This window comes from Bos grunniens, chromosome 5 (genome assembly GCF_055505025.1).
Source record: "Bos grunniens cultivar Pamir isolate PY7600 chromosome 5, Bosgru_T2T1.0, whole genome shotgun sequence".
Classification (NCBI taxonomy): domain Eukaryota; kingdom Metazoa; phylum Chordata; class Mammalia; order Artiodactyla; family Bovidae; genus Bos; species Bos grunniens.
Window position 1 is genome coordinate 82,363,091 of NC_141169.1, and position 21,210 is coordinate 82,384,300.

At 37.7% G+C, this 21,210-nt stretch overlaps 1 protein-coding gene and 1 non-coding gene across 34 annotated transcripts in view; both read right to left on the bottom strand.

Moving 5' to 3' along the window:
* The window catches only part of CCDC91 (coiled-coil domain containing 91), a 397,753-nt gene that overhangs the window by 157,729 nt on the left and 218,814 nt on the right, over window positions 1-21,210 (bottom strand). The gene's annotated exons all lie outside the window — the stretch shown is intronic.
* Window positions 12,216-12,319, bottom strand: LOC147372525 (U6 spliceosomal RNA). Its single transcript, XR_015165001.1, has one exon. It is a non-coding gene; the product is annotated as a U6 spliceosomal RNA (small nuclear RNA).

The following is a 21,210-nucleotide window of genomic DNA, read 5'->3' on the forward strand; positions in this document are numbered from 1 at the left end:
TTTGGCTCCATCCCTTCATTCTTTCTGGAGTTATTTCTCCACTGATCTCCAGTAGGATATTGGGCACCTACTGACCTGGGGAGTTCATCTTTCAGTGTCCTATCTTTTTGCCTTTTCATACTGTTTATGGGGTTCTCAAGGAAAGAATACTGAAGGTATTTTGCCATTCCATTCTCCAGTGGACCGCATTCTGTCAGACCTCTCCACCATGACCCGTCTGTCTTGGGTGGCCCCACACAGCATGGCTAATGCAAAAGTAGGAGGTCAAGAAACACCTGGATTAACAGGCAACTTTGGCCTTGGAGTACAGAATGAAGCAGGGCAAAGGCGAACAGAGTTTTGCCAAGAGAGCGCACTGGTCATAGCAAACACTCTCTTGCAACAACACAAGAGAAGACTCTACACATGGACATCACCAAATGGTCAACACTGAAATCAGACTGATTATATTATTTGCAGCCAAAGATGGAGAAGCTCTATACAGTCAGCAAAAACAAAACCAGGAGCTGACTGTGGCTCAGATCATGAACTCCTTATTGCCTGATTTAGACTTAAATTGAAGAAAGTAGAGAAAACCACTAGACCATTCAGGTATGACCTAATCAAATCCCTTGTGATTATACAGTGGATGTGACAAACAGATTTAAGGGATTAGATCTGATAGAGTGCCTGATGAACTATGGACAGAGGTTCTTGACATTGTACAGGAGACATGGATCAAGACCATTACCAAGAAAAGGAAAGGCAAAAAAGCAAACTGGCTGCCTGAGGAAGCCTTACAATAGATGTGAAAAGCAAAGGAGAAAAGGAAAGATAAACCCATTTGAATATCAAGGAGAGATAAGAAAGCCTTCCTCAGTGATCAGTGCAAAGAACTAGAGGAAAACAATAGAATGGGAAAGACTAGAGATCTCTTCAAGAAAATTAGAGATACCAAGGGAACATTTCATGCAAAGATTGGCTCAATAAAGGACGGAAATGGTATGCACCTAACAGAAGCAGAAGATATTAAGAAGAGGTGACAAGAATACACAGAAGAACTGTATGAAAAAGATCTTCACGACCCGGATAATCACAATGGTGTGATCACTCACCTAGAGCCAGACATCCTGGAATGTGAAGTCAAGTGGGCCTTAGAAGTATCACTACAAACAAAGCTAGTGGAGGAGATGGAATCCAGTTGAGCTATTTCAAATCCTAAAAGATGAAGTTGTGAAAGTGCTAGACTCAATATGTCAGCAAATTTGGAAAACTCAGCAGTGGCTACAGGACTGGAAAAGGTCAGCTTTCATTCCAATCCCTAAGAAAGGCAATGACAAAGAATGATCAAACTACTGTACAACTGCACTCATCTCACATGCTAGTGAAGTAATGCTCAAAATTCTATAAGCCAGGCTTCAGCAATACGTGAACTGTGAACTTGCAGATGTTCAAGCTGGTTTTAGAAAAGCCAGAGGAACCAGAGATCAAATTGCCAACATCTGCTCAATCATCAAAACAGGAAGAGAGTTCCAAAAAAATGTCTATTTCTGCTTTATTGACTATGCCAAAGCCTTTGACTGTGTGGATCACAATATACTGTGGAAAATTCCGAAAGAGATGGGAATACCAGACCACCTGACCGGCCTCTTGAGAAACCTATATGCAGGTCAGGAAGCAACAGTTAGAACTGGATATGGAACAACAGACTGGTTCCAAATAGGAAAAGGAATACATGAAGGCTGTATATTGTCACCCTGCTTATTTAACTTAGATGCAGAGTACATCATGAGAAATACTGGGCTGGAAGAAGCACAAGCTGGAATCAAGACTGCCAGGACAAATACCAATAACCTCAGATATGCAGATGATACCACCCTTGTGGCAGAGAGTGAAGAACTAAAGAGCCTCTTGATGAAAGTGAAAGAGGAGAGTCAAAAAGTTGGCTTAAAGCTCAACATTCAGAAAACGAAGATCATGGCATCTGGTCCCATAACTTCATGGGAAATAGACGGGGAAACAGTGGCAGACTTTATTTTGGGGGGCTCCAAAATCACTGCAGATGGTGTGCAGTGGAAGGAAAGTTATGACCAACGTAGACAACATATTCAAAAGCAGAGACATTACTTTGCGAGCAAAGGTCCATCTAGTCAAGGCTATGGTTTTTCCAGTAGTCATATATGGATGTGAGAGTTGTACTATAAAGAAAGCTGAGCGCAGAAGAATTGATGCTTCTGAAGTGTGGTGTTGGAAAAGACTCTTTAGAGTCCCTTGGAATGCAAGGAGATCCAACCAGTCCATTCTAAAGGAGATCAGTCCTGGGTGTTCATTGGAAGGACTGATGTTGAAGCTGAAGTTCCAATACTTTGGCCACCTGATGTGTAGAGCTGACTCATTGGAAAAGACCCTGATGCTGGAAAAGATTGAGAGCAGGAGGAGAAGGGGACGACAGAGGATGAGATGGTTGGATGGCATCACCGACTCAATGGTCACGAGTTTGGGTAAACTCTGGGAGTTGGTGATGGACAGAGAGGCCTGGCATGCTGCGGTCCATTGGGTCGAAAAGAGTTGGACACGGCTGAGCGACTGAACTGACTGACTGATAATGCGGAACAGAGGAATTACTATTGTCACTGTCCAAACAAAGGATGTGCTGTCCGAAAACAATCCTTCTAAGTAGAATATTAATCATTGTGGACATACATAGTAATAAACAATGGTACTATCTACAAGGTTTTATAGCTAATTCTATCATTATATAACTGGATATTTATTCTCCTGTGTAATATACTATAATAACTGCCTTAGCACTTCCTGTGACTTATGTTCAAAAATGCACATTAATCTTAACATTTTCCTTTAATTGTTTTTTTTCCTTTGTAATCGGCTCTAGAGATATCAAAGACACAAGTAATCCTTCCCTTGTGTTTAAATAACACGACAAAAATTATTCATGAAAGAATTAGTTCCTTTATCAGCTATTTTAAACTGCTCAACACAAAGCACTACGATTTTCATTATATCTAGAGGCAGAAAAACAAAGATGCACACAAGCATTCTATAAAGAAAAAAATGATACCAAAAGCAGGGAATATTTTGCTAATTTTCAACATGTTTAGGTTTTAGCTTCAGTCTTACGAGATCCTCTGTTATCATCGTGCTGCTGCTGCTGCTGCTAAGTCACTTCAGTCGTGTCCGACTCTGTGCGACCCCAGAGACGGCAGCCCACCAGGCTCCCCCATCCCTGGGATTCTCCAGGCAAGAACACTGGAGTGGGTTGCCATTTCCTTCTCCAATGCATGAAAGTGAAAGTGAAAGAGAAGGTGCTCAGTCGTGTCCGACTCCTAGCAACCCCATGGACTGCAGCCTACCAGGCTCCTCCATCCATGGGATTTTCCAGGCAAGAGCACTAGAGTGGGGTGCCATTTCCTTCTCCACTGTATCATCCTAGCGGACAGGAAAACTACTGACCACACTTCTTCAAGAATAATTTTAAAGGTGTGAACAAGATCATAGATTTCATTACAACAGGAACTATGTCACGTTTATATTCAGCTTTATATATTACACAGAGGTTTTTACAGTTATTTGTACATAGCATACACATGCAATAGCTATTTGGGGAGTGGCATTCCTTATACTGAGATTAATGTTTTAAAAATCATAGTTTTAATTATATCAATATTCATTAGAAAGTTCACGAAGTTTCAAATTATAACTACCAAGTTCAGTTACCAACTTTGTTGCTGAATACATTTAATTCCTAAGAGAGATCTGAATTTTTTTTTTATTATTTTAGACTAGAAATATTTATTCTTTCTACTCCACAAGCATAAATTTTGAATAAACAAAATAGGGCATGTGAAGGATGATAAACTCCTTGAAAAAAATGTATGTTATAAATTCTTTAATGATTAGACTAGAAAATAATGATATTAAGTCAAAAAACTTGCTACACCAACCAATACCCATAAGCAGTAGACAGACTGTTTTTAATGGAACTGAGTATACACTGGAATCTAAGTGAGTGGAGAAGTTACAGCTCAAGTGGACTACTGCAAACCAAACTACAATCCACTGTACCAACAAATCCACAGAATTTCTCTTTTCCCTTGAAACAGCCCAATTTCTACAGATCTCATTCCAGCCTCATCAAATTTAATTACTTGTCCAGATTTTCAGAGCAGATGTGTCTAAAGAACCAGATGGTCTCTGAAACATTAATATCATGTTGGCATTTAGCACATAACCTTAAAAGAACACTTCATAGCTAATTTTAGTCAATAGTTAATTAATTAAAATTACTTTAAAAGTCAATCCTCTAAGTCATAATTTACAAATAGGAATAAGCTAGAGACAAAACACAAAATAAATATCCCCAGTAAAAATTAAGCCCTAGGAAATAGGAATCTGTGATTAATTCACTGATGGATCCATTTTACCTACAATAGTACCTATGCTATGCTATGCTAAGTCACTTCAGTCATGTCCGACTCTGTGCGACCCCATAGACGTCAGCCCACCAGGCTCCCCCATCCCTGGGATTCTCCAGGCAAGAACACTGGAGTGGGTTGCCATTTCCTTCTCCAATATGAAAGTGAAGAGTGAGAATGAAGTTGCTCAGTCGTGTCCGACTCTTCGCAACCCCATGGACTGCAGCCTATCAGGCTCCTCTGCCCCTGGGATTTTCCAGGCAAGAGTACTGGAGTGGGGTGCCATTGCCTTCTCCTAATAGAAGACAAATAACTATTGAAGGAACTGAAGAAATGAATCATGATTTTAGTATATCCAATTTGTATTAATTGCCAATTCATAGAAAAACTATTAAAACACTGATGATAACTAGGTCTGTATCTATTGTCTTAGTTTAATTTTTGGACTGAAGTAGTACACATAAATAAACTGCTATAAAGGGTCATTTGAAATTAAATACAATTTTACTTTTCTTAGGAAACTATCACAGTTTGCTTTTTATTTTTTAACACCATAAACATTTTGTATTGGAGTATAGCCAATTAATGTTGTGGGAGTTTCAGGTGAACAGTGAAGGGACTTAGCCAGAGAGTTTGCCTTTTTAAAATCTATTTCAGATCTTTTCCAATTTAACTAAAAATAAAATAAGAAAATTAACATGGAAACCCACTCCAGTATTTTGTGCCTGGAGAATCCCATGGACAAAGGAGCCTGGTGGGATACTGTGCACAGGGTTGCACAGAGCTGGACATAACTGAAACGACTTAGCACATATAGCACATAGCTGTTGTTCACAGTGGGCTTCACAGGTGGGGTGAGCGATAAAGAACTCGCCTGCCAATGCAGGAGACATAAGAGGCGGGGATTAGACTGTTGAGTCAGGAAGGTCCCCTGGAGTAGAAAATGGCAACCCCCTGCAAGACAGCGGAATCTGGCTGGTGCAGTCTACAGGGTTACAAAGAATTGCATATAACTGAAGTGATCAAATTGCCAACATCTGCTGGATCATTGAAAAAGCAAGAGAGTCCAGAAAAACAACTATTTTTGCTTTATTGACTATGCCAAAGCCTTTGACTGTGTGGATCACAAGAAACTGTGGAAAATTCTGAAAGAGATGGGAATACCAGACCACCTGACCGGCCTCTTGAGAAACCTATTATGTAGGTCAAGAAGCAACAGTTAGAACTGGACATGGAACAACAGAGTGGTTCCAAATAAGAAAAGGAGTATGTCAAGGCTGTATATTGTCACCCTGCTTATTTAACTTAGATGCAGAGTACATCATGAGAAATACTGGGCTGGAAGAAGCACAAGCTGGAATCAAGACTGCCGGGACAAATATCAATAACCTCAGATATGCAGATGACACCACCCTTATGGCAGAAAGCGAAGAACTGAAGAGCCTCTTGATGAAAGTGGAGGAGGAGAGTGAAAAAGTTGGCTAAAGCTCAACATTCTGAAAACGAAGATCATGGCATCTGGTCCCATCCCTTCATAGGAAATATATGGGGAAACAGTGGAAACAGTGTCAGACTTTATTTTGGGGGGCTTCAAAATCACTGCAGATGGTGACTGCAACCATGAAATTAAAAGACGCTTACTCCTTGGAAGGAAAGTTATGACCAACCTAGATAGCATATTCAAAAGCAGAGACATCACTTTGCCAACAAAGGTCCGTCTAGTCAAGGCTATGGTTTTTCCAGTGGTCATGTATGGATGTGAGATTTGGACTGTGAAGAAACCTGAGCGCCGAAGAATTGATGCTTTTGAACTGTGGTATTGGAGAAGACTCTTGAGAGTCCCTGGGAGTGCAAGGAGATCCAACCAGTCCATTCTAAAGGAGATCAGCCCTGGGTGTTCTTTGGAAGGAACGATGCTGAAGCTGAAACTCCAGTACTTTGGCCACCTCATGCGAAGAGTTGACTCATTGGAAAAGAAAGACTCTGATGCTGGGAGGGATTGGGCAGGAGGAAAAGGGGACGACAAAGGATGAGATGGCTGGATGGCATCACCGACTCCATGGATGTGAGTCTGAGTGAACTCGGGGGATGGTGATGGACAGGGAGGCCCAGCGTACTTCGATTCATGGGGTCGCAAAGAGTCGGACATGACTGAGCGACTGAACTGAACTGAACTAACAACTGAACAACAATAATTATTCATTAAAGCTTTATTTATTCAACTAATATTTACTGAATGCATGCTTTATTCCCAACATTGTTCTAGGCACTGGGGATGCACACCCAACAAGAGAGATAAGAGCCTGACTCTCCTCAGTTCACATTGTAGATAAGGAAAATGGGGAAGACAAAGAAGATTGCAAGGTAGACAATAAACAAACATTTCTGATGGTGTTACATGCTGTAAAGAAAATTAAAAAGGGCAAAAGGAACAGAATAATGGGGGAGAAACTTTTCAGAGGGGGAAGTCAAGAGCTCTCTTAGGAAGTCACAAATGAGGAAGAAAAGAACTCAGTTTTATTTTGAATCTGAGGGAAGAACATTTCCAACAAAGAAAAATGTCTGAAGTTTTATCATGGGAATAAAGGCTGATGAATTGTAAAACTAGTAAAAAGGCCACTGTTGATCATACAAAACAGGGAATCCAACCAGATGCTATAACAGCACCAGACTTCCAGACAAAGGCAATCACATAGAACCATGGAAATGCATTTTATTTTTAACTCAAACAAGAAAGTTTCTATAATCTGACCTACTTTCATTTTCTTCAGTGTTTCAAAGTACCAAAAACAGTCAAGTGGTATAAAACAAATTCTTCATCAATAGACAATTTGTGAGAATGAAATATGTAGCACTGATATTTGTCAGCTAAACACACACACACACACACATAAATGCACCATGTATATACCACTTTTTATTCAGTATAATTAAGAGTAATAAAATTATCCTCTCTGGTAATGAAGGGGTTAATCCTAAAAAGAACAGTTGAATGATTTTCATGGTCTCACAGAAAAGTGCCATAGATATGCTACACGTATATATGCCAATTAACATCTACCTGAACTTCATCTGGACCCACTATTAGCATGAAGTTCTTCTATAACACTTACATTCTCCATTTTATACTGAATTACATTCTCCATTTTATACTGAATTAGAGTGACAAGGTAAGATGATGAAAATTAATATATAGTGTCCAAATGATGGCAGCTCACTAACACGTCTTAAAGTTCAATGACTCTTGGCTAATCAGATATCTTCTGCCAATGTTGGGATCCAAAATGTCAATCTATAGCTTTGTTGGCTTGTAGTTTGGGAAGAGAAACTGATACAGACACACATATTTTAAGACCTCAGTGAGTTAGTAATTCAACTGTGGTACAGATGTAGTTGCATTAGAAGAGAAACATTAGGTTATCCCTGAAAACAATATTTAGACATTTTAGAAAATTTTGTTGGAATACAAAAAGAATTAACATGATCAAAATCTATGACTGGTAAGTGATTTAAACATACAAGGTAAAAAGGACTAGGGAATATAACTCTCTTAAAGAAAAACTTCTATCTGAAATTAAGGCTTGGGTTTACTTTAAAAACCTGGATCTAAATCCGAGCTCAGGTTCATGGCCTGACTACCCAGGCAGGCAGAAGTTAAGCAACATCTAGAATCTTTAAGTTTAACCCTTGGGGAAAATGAAGGTGCATGCTTGTCAAGAGTGTAAACTCCAGATGTCTGCAGAGTTATAGTAATGGATTTGGTCAAATTTATTTTTAGAAAGCAGGACAAAAACCAATTCCTAAAATTATGGATAAATGGATTAAAAAACAAACGACCCCACCCTTCCTTTTCCTTAACTTAAACAACAGCAGTGTCAAGGTCATGGAGAAGCTGGTGAAAATTTATCTTGTCACAGATCTCAAGCATTTGGAATTGTAGAGATCCTAAATTTTTCTAGTATTTGAAGTGCTGTGCAGTGGCACTACACTAATTCAGAAAGAAAACTGTTACATGATGGGTGTAGATCTAAACATGGAAATTCAATACAGTGTAGCCATGCTAGAAAGTGCTCTGCGGGCTGTGAAAGCCGAAGAAAAACAAATCTTCAGGACAGAAGAAATCATTCCTGTTGGCCCTGTTGTTAAGGGATTCTAGTAACATCAGAGTTGTTACCTCAAACACCACAAAAGTCTCCCAGTGAAAATTTCTTTTGTGCCATGGACAACACATTAAAATTAAGAAGTTTCTAAAATTAAGTTCAGCAGAGAGACGCTGCATGTCTGCCTTCCAGATACTTTAAACTTCTGAAAAGCTGCCATATGGACATGCCTCTCCCTCAGATGCCACAATATTATTTCTTGTGACTTGCATAAGAGCTACAGTTTCAGTTAAAGAAGAAAGAAAGGAAGGAATGAAAGAAAAGGCAAAAAAAAAGAACTCTGACTAAAATCTCTCCAGAATCTTTCATAGGACTCAATGCAGCACCTAGTTATTAAACACTAAAGACATAACATTCCATTTTCTGAAATATCAGAAACCACGAAAAAAAGAAACCCATGTACATGTCAGGAATATTTGACTTAAATACACAATCAATAACCTTCCAAGGAGGCAGCATAACTTGCTAAATAGAGTTCTGGATCAAGCTTTGAATGATCTGACTATATTCACAACTCCTTCTCTGGTTGTACGTGTTTGATCAGGGTACTGTGCTTCTCCATGTCTCAGATGTGTTATCTAATAAATAGGAGGAGTAATAGAGCTTCGTCTCTGCCAGTAATAAAGGAATTCTGTAAAATTCTGATCGCTAAGTTAATTCTTTACATTGATAAACTTTCAAAAGAGAATTGTTCAACCTTCTGCTGATTTTTGAAAACTAAACTCATTTGCATGAAAAGGAAACTCAAGCTATTTGGATTCAAATTGTATCAAGAATATTTTTTAAGTTACCAGATTTAAGATAGTTAAAATAATTTCCCTCCAAATTAATAGACATCCATTTACCAAATATAGATCTCAAAAATTAGAAAAGAACTTTTATTCACATTGAAAAGTTGAGTGAGATTAGAGGTTTCATCAAAATCAATATATCAGAAGATACACTGACAAAGTGTATCTTGGAGAAGGAAATGGCAGCCCACTCCAGTACTCTTGCCAGGAAAATCCCATGGACAGAGAAGTCTAGTAAGCTACAGTCCATAGGGTCTCAAAGAGTCAGATATGACTGAGCAACTTCACTTTCACTTTCACACTGACAAAGATGAAATTCTCCTTTATGTCTTCTTTTTGATCACAAAGAGAAGAATGTTGTAAACTTAGATGACAATTTAAGGTACTTCAAGCTGGTTCTTTTCCAGCTAAGTGTTAACCATATATTCAGTTCAGTTCAGTCACTCAGTCATGTCTGATTCTTTGTGACACCCATGGACTGCAACACACCAGCCTTCCCTGTCCATCACCAAACTCCCAGAGCTTGTTGAAACTCATATCCATCGAGTCAGTGATGCCATCCAACCATCTCATCCTCTGATCACCCCCTTTTCCTCCTGCCTTCAATATTTTCCAGCATCACGGTCTTTTCCAATGAGTCGGTTCTTCGCATCAGGTGGCCGAAGTATTGGAGTTTCAACTCCAAAACCATATATAACAGAAGTGATATTGCACGGGGAGATGTGTAAACTATTTAAAATCCATAAGATTGGGCACCAAAAAATCAGAAGTGTCATCCTCAGCACTGGAGCAGGTGTCAGAGGTCCCTGCAGTGCTGACCTCTAGCTTGACTGTGAGGGGTTAGGATGAAGCCTCAGGGAAGGGACAAAGTCATCTAAGTGTCTCAGAGAAACTGTTAATATACTAACTAGTATGGAAGTATTTCACCATTAAAATACAAAGTAGTGATTTACTGATTATCGATTTATCGAAAGTTATCAGTCATGTCTGATTCTTTGCAATCCCATGGACTATACAGTCCACGGAATTCTCCAGGCCAGAATACTGGAGTGGGAAGCCTTTCCCTTCTCCAGGGGGTCTTCCCCATCCAGAGATAAAACCCAGGTCTCCCACATTGCAGGAGGATTCTTTACCACCTGAGCCACAAGGGAAGACCTTGCTGGCACCCAAATTAACTTGTTACAATGAATTAACTACCAAGAAACTTGATTACATGAATATTCTGCTAAACTACCAAAATAGGATAACTTTTGAACTTGGTGCTTCTAACCACATGGATAAAATCAGACTCTACAAGTTTTATTCTTCAAATGGAATTCCTTTCTCACTGCTATAAAACAATTTGACAATCAATTTATTGCAAATCAGAGACATGACAATCTTTAGCAAATTATCTCACTTCTGGAAGCAATAAAGCCTAAAGAATAGATGGGAATTGATACTCTAACAGCAATGGGAGCAAAATTTAATTTTTACTATGCATATTTCTGGGCTTCCCAGGTGGCGTTAGTGGTAAAGAATCTGCCTGCCCATGCAGGAGACATAGAGATAAGGGTTCAATCCCTGGATTGGGAAAATACACTGGAGGAGGGTATGGAAATCCACTCCAGTACTCTTGCCTGGAGAAACCCATGGACAGAGGAGTCAGGCAGCTACAGTCCACAGGGTCACAAAAAGAGTCAGACCAAATGCGGTAACTTAGCACACACACACACATGCATACTTTCATATCTTTTAAATTTTGTATTGTATGCATGTTTCCTTGGCAAAGAAATAATATACTTTGAAGACAATAGGGCAAATCATTTACTCCCTAATAATTTATTCTTGATTGTTGTTCCATCGCTCACTCAGGTCTGACTCTTTGTGACCCCATGGACTGCAGCATGCCAGGCTTCCCTGTCCTTCACCACCTCCTGGAGTTTGCTCAAACTCATGTCCATCCAACCAACTCATCCTCGTTGTCCTCCTCTCCTCCTGCCTTCAATCTTTCCCAGAATCAGGGTCTTTTCTAATGAGTTTGCTCTTCACATCAGGTGGCCAAAATATCAGAGCTTCAAGCTTCAGCATCAGTCCTTCCAATGAATATTCAGGGTTGATTTCCTTTAGGATTGACTGGTTCGATCTCCTTGCAGTCCAAGGGACTCTCAAGAGTTTTCTCCAAAACTGAGTTTTGAACACCACAGTTCAAAAGTTTCTCCAAAACTGAGTTTTGAACACCACAGTTCAAAAGTATCAATTTTTTGGCACACAGCTTTCTTTATGATCCAACTCTCACATCCATTCAAGACTACTGGAAAAACCCATAGCTTTGACTCTATGGAATTTGTCAACAGGCAAAGAGATGTCTCTGCTTTTTAATACACAACCTAGGTTTGTCATAGAGTTTCTTCCAAGGAGCAAGTGTCTTTTAATTTCATGGCTGCAGTCACCATCTGCATTGATTTTGGAGCCCAAGAAAATAAAAGTCTGTCACCATTTCCATTGTTCCCCCATGTATTTGCCATGACGAGATGGAACTGGATGCCATTACCTTAGGGTTGTTTTTTTTTTTCGTAGTTAAAATGTTTACTTTTATTTTTTTAATTGATTTTATTGAAATATAGTTGATTTACAATGTTGTGTTAATTTCTGCTGTGCAGCAAAGTGATTCAGTTACATAGATGCATATATTCTTTCTCATATTTTTTCCATTATAGTTCATCACAGGATATTGAATATAGAACCCTATGCTATACAGTTAGAGAATCTTTATTCTTTTTTTTTCTTTTCTATAATCATTTTATTTCATATTTAAATTTTATTTTTTAAATATAAATTTATTTATTTTAATTGGAGGCTAATTACTTTATAAAAATATGGCATGCTTCACGAATTTGTGTGTCATCCTTGTGCAGGGGCCATGCTAATCTCTGTATCATTCCAATTTTAGTATATGTGCTGCCAAAGCAAGCACTATCTTAGTTTTTCAATGTTGAATTTAAAGCCAGCTCTTTCATTCTCCTTTCACCTTCATCAAGAGGCTATTTAGTTTCTCTTGGCTTTTGGCATAAGGGTGGTATTATCTGCATATCTGAGGTTATTGATATTTCTTCCGATAATCCTGATTGCAGCTTGGCTTCATCCATCCCAGCATATGTTGTACTCATTTCACATGATGGATGAAGTCTGTTGTTTGACCCAGGGATTGAACCTGTGTCTCTCATTCTCCTGCACTGGCAGGCAGGTTCTTTACCACTAGCACCACCTATGTGTATATATATATGTATATAGTGATATAGTGAAGTGCCTCAGTCCTGTCCGACTCTTTGTGACTCCATGGACTGTTGCCTACCAGGCTCCTCTGTCTATGGGATTTTTCAGGCAATAGTCCTGGAGTGGATTGCCATTTCCTTCTCCAGGGGATCTTCCCAACCCAGGGATCAAACCCGGGTCTCCCGCATTGTAGACAGACGCTTTACCATCTGAGCCACCAGGGAAGTCTCTCTATATATGTATATATATACATAAATATACTTTTAAATATGTTTATATACATTTATATAAATTTATCCATTTATATACACTTATATATCTATATCCATATATATATGTTATATATATACATATATATGTATATATAAAATTACACAAAACATACATATATATGTATATATAAAATTTCCCAAAAGCTAATTAACTAAAACTTAGCAGATAAAATCAAAACCGGATGTGTATTCTGATACTGGGTTGCACACTAATGGTTTATAGTTCAGATTAAAGCATAAAGTTAACCATTCCCCTTTTATTACTTTTCAAGCAGGCAAGAAATTAGAAAAAAATCTTTAAAGTAGTTTTTTATATACATATCTTCATTTGGACTTATAAGAATAATTTTAACCAGTTTATCTTTTCTGCCTTTAAGAACTATGGTATGTAATTGTCCACTAACTGGATTATTAGTTTCCAATAAAAATAAATCTGTAACACATCAATTACATCTCTTCTAAAGTCTAATAAGCATGTAAGACTTCAATACTATCAAAAATTGAAAAAGACTGATTACAGACAGACCTTACTGATAATTCAGTTCACGACAATAACGGAAGATTAAAAATCACATAACTGATACATCACATTGACTAGAATAGTTACAGAAATTATATTCTTTAGATACTACTATAAACTCACTCTTTCAGCACTCCTACTAGATTTAGAAACTTCCTAAATAACATTGTTAAAGGGGTTTATTTCAACCCTATAAGAACAAAACAGACCCAGCCTCATTCAACACAGAAAGATAATATTATTATGGATAAAAGGTACTTATGATAGACCATAAGTATTATTTCATGATAATAAGCAGAAGTCTGTAATTAATTAACAATGGACAAGAATCACACTGATACAGTTTTCAAGTCTCATTAACATTACTCACAAATATTAACCTGATGTGATATAAAAAAAAAAATGATATTTAAATTTCATTTTGGAAGGTAAGCCAAAAATAACTAATGGAAAAAGGCAGGTCTTACATGTCTTAAGAAACAACTAAATAAAACCTATTCATTATTTTTTTTGTTAATCTTTGGAGTTATTTTTCAAAGTCTTCTCTGCAGCAAAAATTTGAAATTTATAGCCTCAATGCAGAATGGAGTCTTCTCCTTCATTCCTTTGACTATCAGGCTGAAAATCCAGTCACAATATAAAGGAAAGCCTTAAATCTATATTAGAACAAGTTTTCTTGCAATGTTTCCAATGCCTTTTGGTTTTGGCCTGGCTGGAAAACCACAAGAATAGCCTTGCATGCAAGATTCTGGCTTAGCCCAGAAAACTCAGAGGCACATAAGAACAGTTCTCAACTACCAAACCTTTCTCAATCCTCTGCTGAGGTTAAGTTTGATGGGAGGGATAAGAATGTACAAGCCAAGTTGTGAGTTCCAAACCAATCACTAGTATCTAGCATGCTGTTAGGCCAAACGCTATTGGCAACAGCAAGCATCTTTATTTGTCCAGGAAAAATCTGATCATATGATAAAAGCTGGAATTTATGAGGATCCTTGTTCAATCAAATAACTAAAACTATAAATTTATTTCATATCTTTGGGTTAACAAAAAGGTGTAATTTTTTTTTAAAAAGATATATAACAGATCTCACATATCTTCATTTTTACTTATCCCCTCTTTACACAAAAAGTTAGCAATCTCTAATCAAGGGAAAACATCAAAAGAAGAGAAAATGTCATTTCCTCCTCCTTGGAGCAGAACTTTATACAATAAAAGTAATTCTACACCCTGGGAAAAATTGGTCTCCAAAATGTATTATGTTCTCCCTTATAAAACAGTACAAACAACTCAAGAGTTCAAATAAAATACTAGCAAGTAGATGCTTTTGAAAAATGGAATATAGCAGGCATGTGATATTCTAAGCTGGCATTTGCATATGTTACACTGCTGAAATTCAAAGCTGCTGCTGCTGCAGCTGCTAAGTCGCTTCAGTAATGTCCAACTCTGTGCCACCCCATAGACAGCAGCCCACCAGGCTTCCCCATCCCTGGGATTCTCCAGGCAAGAACACTGGAGTGGGTTGCCATGTCCTTCTCCAATGCATGAAAGGGAAAAGTGAAAGTAAAGTTGCTCAGTCGTGTCCAACTCTTTGAGACCCCATGGTCTGCAGCCTACCAGGCTCCTCCGTCCATGGGATTTTCCAGGCAGCAGTCCATAGCACAAGAGACTTAAGGCATACCAACCTTTGAGAAATGCACAATGAACCAATACTCTCAATAAAACCAAGGTTGATCAAATGGGAAATAAAGAATTTTACTCAAGATAATTTAAGAACAATTTAAGTTTATGTAGCAATTCTGCACCATCTTTCACTCTGAATAGCAGAGAATGTATGTGTCTGATAAGCTAAAACTTTAGTGTATATAGTTCAATACTCTGGTACTTAAACATAAGAAAAAAAAATCAGGAAATTCTCTTCATAAAATGTTCTGAGACCTTAGAAAAGAATCAGCTAATACCTTGCCTGCTTATTTAAATGAGTAAAATATTTATAAGCACTAATCATGTGTCCAGCACAAGCTGGAATCAAGATTGCCAGGAGAAATATCAATAACCTGAGATACGCAGATGACACCACCCTTATGGCAGAAAGTGAAGAGGAACTAAAAAGCCTCTTGGTGAAGGTGAAAGAGGAGAGTGAAAAGTTGGCTTAAAACTCAACATTCAGAAAACGAAGATCATGGCATCTGGTCCCTTCATGGAAATAGATGGCACCATCCCTTCATGGGAAATAGATGGGGAAACAGTGGAAACAGTGTCAGACTTTATTTTTTTGGGCTCCAAAATCACTGCAGATGGTGACAGCAGCCATGAAATTAAAAGACGCTTACTCCTTGGAAGAAAAGTTATGACCAACCTAGATAGCATATTCAAAAGCAGAGACATTACTTTGCCAACAAAGGTCCGTCTAGTCAAGGCTATGGTTTTTCCAGTGGTCATGTATGGATGTGAGAGCTGGACTGTGAAGAAAGCTGAGCATCGAAGAATTGATGCTTTTGAACTGTAGTGTTGGAGAAGACTCTTGAGAGTCCCTTGGACTGCAAGGAGATCCAACCAGTCCATTCTGAAGGAGATCAGCCCTGGGATTTCTTTGGAAGGAATGATGCTAAAGCTGAAACTCCAGTACTTTGGCCACCTCATACGAAGAGTTGACTCATTGGAAAAGACTCTGATGCTGGGAGGGATTGTGGGCAGGAGGAGAAGGGGATGACAGAGGATGAGATGACTGGATGGCATCACTGACTCGATGAACGTGAGTCTGAGTGAACTCCTGGAGTTGGTGATGGACAGGGAGGCCTGGCGTGCTGCAATTCATGGGGTCGCAAAACAGTTGGACACAACTGAGCGACTGAACTGTACTCACTGAATCATGTGTCTAGCGCTCAGTAGCTTTTGGCATCTGGGATGTAATATACCAAGTTAAAGATCATCAATTCAGACAAGCTTTCAGAAACAAAGACTGAAAAATGAGTATATGTCTATACATCTACTCTGGTGGAAATATCTTGAGATATGTAAACCTGAATTTTTTAAATGTACTCAATTTGGCCAGAAGTATGCACACAAAACACAAGGGTTAGAATAGAAAGCTCTAAAGTTTCAGAAGAGGGTATAAGAACTTCTAGTTTGAAAACGAATGTGATGACCAGGAACTAATTTTCATATCATCAAAAAACTGATACAGAAAATGTTTAGGTTAGGCACCCACGAGGGGGCCAAGAAATATGTAATAGACTTTAAATCACTAGAGTTATAATTTATTGGTGTTTTCAATAAATATTAAACCAAAATGCATTTTCTTTTTTGCCTTTTTTGGGCTAACTTTCCAGTCACCATTTTGACTCATCTATCAACTATATCAAATTCAATGTTTCAACACTTCTATCTCCTATGATTTGAAAAATGTCTAAATCCCTTCAGTTTAAACAACAAAGCTGAGTGTAAATCAATTTAAAAAATAAACAAGTTGAGTCTGAACAAAAAAAATAACTAACTTGCAAAAACAACTTCAGGATGAAATAAATTCTGAATACTAGAGTTTCAAAAGGAAAAGCACTTTTTTCTAACTTATCTATCTTAAAGCAAACACCACATTAAAAAGAAAGAAAGAAAGGAGGCAGTCTTTTGCCATTGCCTTGAAAAAGAAGATTCTTGAAAAAGAAGATTCAATATATAGTAGTAAAAGAAAACTATTAACCAAAAAAACCTATGTTATCTTATACATGTCAATTTGGGATCATCAATGAACCGGACTCAAAGTAAAATACAATAAAACAGAAACAACATGCTAAACTTAATTTTTTGAGTACTTTCCACTCACTGTTAGAGCATGTGAGCAAAAGTTCTAGCTTTGAAGTTTAACACATTGAGTCAACTAGAACTTTCTTTGGAAAATTCTTTCCAAAAGCCATTTTGGGTAAAAAAGAAAATTAATTTTAAGAATGTATTAACATCTAAAATAGTTTTGCCTCAAGCACTTACATATAGTATATTAACTGAATAAATGTATAAAGAAATAGTTCTGGAAAAAAAAAAAAAAAACAAGAACCAAACATATCTGTGCGAGAAATGGAGATCGCAAGATACTTTCTCTTTAAAATTCAGGGCATCACATGCCTTAAGTTAAAGAACTACATTTATTTTAGCAAATATGCCTGTATTTTTTCTATATATGATTTTCTTTGACAGTCCCTCTGTGCTATTATACCAATACTCCACTGTAAAGAAATTTTTTCTTGCTCTGATCACTTATCCTACATAAAGGAAAATAAGACGTAAGTTTAAAAAAATCTTTGGAGAAGGAAATGGCAACCCACTCCAGAACTCTTGCCTGGAAAATCCCTAGACAGAGGAGCCTGGTAGCTAGAGTCCATGGGGTCACAAAGAGTCAGACACGACTGAACGACTTCACTTTAACTTTTCACTTAAAAAAATCAATGTGGGATAAATCTAGTTCCTTAGTTACAGCTAAAACTTTTGCTTCTTTTGTAACTTTTAAAAACAGAAAGTGGTGCATTCAACTGTCATTTAAATCTGTCAGAATATCTCTCATTTTCTCATAAGGAAAAATTTCATAGTGATTTCAATCTAAACATGCACACAGACACACATACCCACCCACACACAATCTTGACAGGTTCAATTTAGATAATTAGAATGGGGAAAATAGCAACAGATAGGATATAATGATAGGCAAATAAACATGAAGGGATAAGCTGATGGTTAACAACCTCCTCGGGGTAGCAGAATGACTTCTAAAACTTCAAAGAAAATACAGATGCCTAAATCCCACCTATGTGAACTGATTTTAAATTTCCAGAGAAGAAAATTAGTATGATTTCTTAAAAGGAACCCAAGTAATTTATTATGTCCTGCAAAAAGTGCAGGTTAAGATACCCTAATCGATGACAACTGATAAGTGCATCGTAAGCCAAATAGCAGCCCAGTAATACAACTATACATTACCTTAATAAAAAAGGTGCTCTACATCATGGATGTGTCCCAGGTGGCACTAGTGGTAAAGAACTCCCCTGCCCATGCAGGAGACTTCAGAGACACAGCTTTGATCTGGGTCAGAAAGATCCCCTGGAGGAGGCCACAGAAACCCACTCCAGTAATTTTGCTTGGAGAACCCCATGGACAAAGAAGTCTAGTGGGCTATAGTCCATGGGATAACAAAGAGTCAGACACAACTGAAGTGAGTTGGCACACACACATATCATGGATAGTAATACTTGATAGAGAAAACTACAGATATAAAGAACTGTGAAGTCTGAACTAGTGTATATAATAGCAAATGACAGTTTGAAGAAAAAAGCCCAGTTAAACAAGTAAAAGAAAATTCTTGTTCCTTGTAGTAAACAATCTTAGATATGGCATGCTCCTATGGCAAGTATCCCAAGATCTCCATTTATTTTACTGTTAATTATCAGGATAAAGGATTTCTTAAATCATGACATGAAAGAAAAAAATTAATACAATGAAGTAAATATTATAGGAAAAGTTGGCATATGTAGCACATTAAGCTAGTGTTAGCGTTGTTTTCTTCTGCACTTTAGCAGAATTTCACATGGCCTTTCATTCATCATGGACTTCCCTGGAGGCTCAGATAGTCAAGTGTCTGCCAACAATGCAGGAGACCGAGGTTCGATCCCTGGGTTGGAAAGATCCTCTGGAGAAGGAAATGGCAATCTACTCTAGTACTCTTGCCTGGAAAATCCCATGGATGGAGGAGCCTAGTAGTAGGCTGCAGTCCATGGGGTTGCAAAGAGTCAGACATGACTGAGTGACTTTACTTTCTTTCTTTCATTCTCAGTCTGAAGCAACCTATTTACTTTCTTCTTTTTAATTAATTATTTTATTTGGAGAATAATAACTTTACTTTCTAAATGAATAAAAGAACAATGACTTTTTAGCAGAAGCCCAGGAATATGAAGGGCTAGACCATGATCGCTTTCTCTTAAATAGACATTTCTAAAACAGACTGAAACAAGCATCCACACTGTATAATTATGAGAAGTAAGCTAATTAATAGTCAGCTGTAAGATAATGATAAGCCATTAAAATTGCTATACTAGAAAACTGATATATTGAATTTTATAATAACTAAATTACAAAAATTTATTGACAGCATCATCATTGTTGTTTTTGTTGCTCAGTTGCTAAGTCACATTCAACTCTTTGGCACCCCATGGACTACAGCATACCAGGATCCTCTGCCTTCCACCATCTCCCGGAATTTGCTCAAATTCATGTCCACCGAATCAGTGATACTATTATTATTAGCCATGATCAAATTCATTATCTCACTGGGTCCTCACAATACTTCTCTGAATAAGTTCTATGTTTTATTCCCTCATATACTTATAGGGAAATTAAAATTCATATATAATAAATTGCCGGAGGTGACACTGTTAGTAAGTACCAGACCTAGGGCTTAGATCAGGTTTATATGACTCAATCAAACAGCTCTACTAGTAGAAATTCTTAGGACTCCTAAAGAGGAAATTTTTGCAGAGATGCAAATTTCTTCAGGAATTTAGAGAATAAAAATGTATGAATTATGATATAGCATTATTCAGATCAGATCAGATCAGTCGCTCAGTCGTGTCTAACTCTTTGCGACCCCATGAATCGCAGCACGCCAGGCCTCCCTGTCCAACACCAACTCCCGGAGTTCACTGAGACTCACGTCCATCGAGTCAGTGATGCCATCCAGCCATCTCATCCTCTGTCGTCCCCTTCTCCTCTTTCCCCCAAAAGTAGCAAAAGATAAGGATATTAGTACACAATACATAATAATAGGGGCTTCCCCTGAAGCTCAGCAGTAAAGAATCTGCCTGCAATGCAGGAGACAAGTGGAACACATCACATAATCACATAAAGGAAAAAAAAAAAAATTTTTCAACAGAGATGTAGCATTGGATAATATCCTGTGGCCTTTCATGATTTAAAAAAAACAACAAACTACAATTAAAAATGAAATTTCCTCAACCTAATAAAGGCCATCTATAAAAATCCCACTGATAACATCATACTTAATTGTTAATCAATATATACATATATATTTTGCAGCTCTTATTAATATTATATTGGAAGTCTACCTGGGAAATTAGGTAAGAAAAAAGAAATGAAAAGCATCCAGATTGAAAAAGAGGAAGCAATCTCTAGCTGCAGATGGCATGGTCTTATATATAGAAAATCTTACAAAATCTAAACAACTATTAGAACTAATGACCATGTATAAGAACAACACACAAAAACATGGCAGCACTGAACAATCTAAACATGAAATTAGGAAAAACAATTCAATTTAGAACATTGTCAAAAAGAATAAAAGAATATTGAAAACTATAAAATACTGTTGAAAGCAATTAAAGAAGATATACATAAAGCCATTTCAGGACTATGGATCAGAAAACTTAATACAGTTAAAATGGCAATACTCCCTAAATTGATCTACATATTCAATGAAAACACAATTAAAATCCAACTCGGACTTTTTAAATTTACATACTGATTCTAAAATCAATATAAAAATGAAAGTGACCCCACCCCAACGGGGTTCCCTAGTAGTTCAGATGGTAAAGCACCTGCTTGCAATGCAGGAGATCCAGATTCCATCCTTGGGTTAGGAAGATCCCCTGGAAAAGGAAAATGGCAACCCACTCCAGTATCCTTCCCTGGTAAATCCCATGGACAGAGGAGTCTGGCAGGCTACAGTCCATGGGTTCACAAAGAGTCTGACATGACTGAGCAACTAACACACACACCGCTCCGATGAGGATGACAAAGGGCACC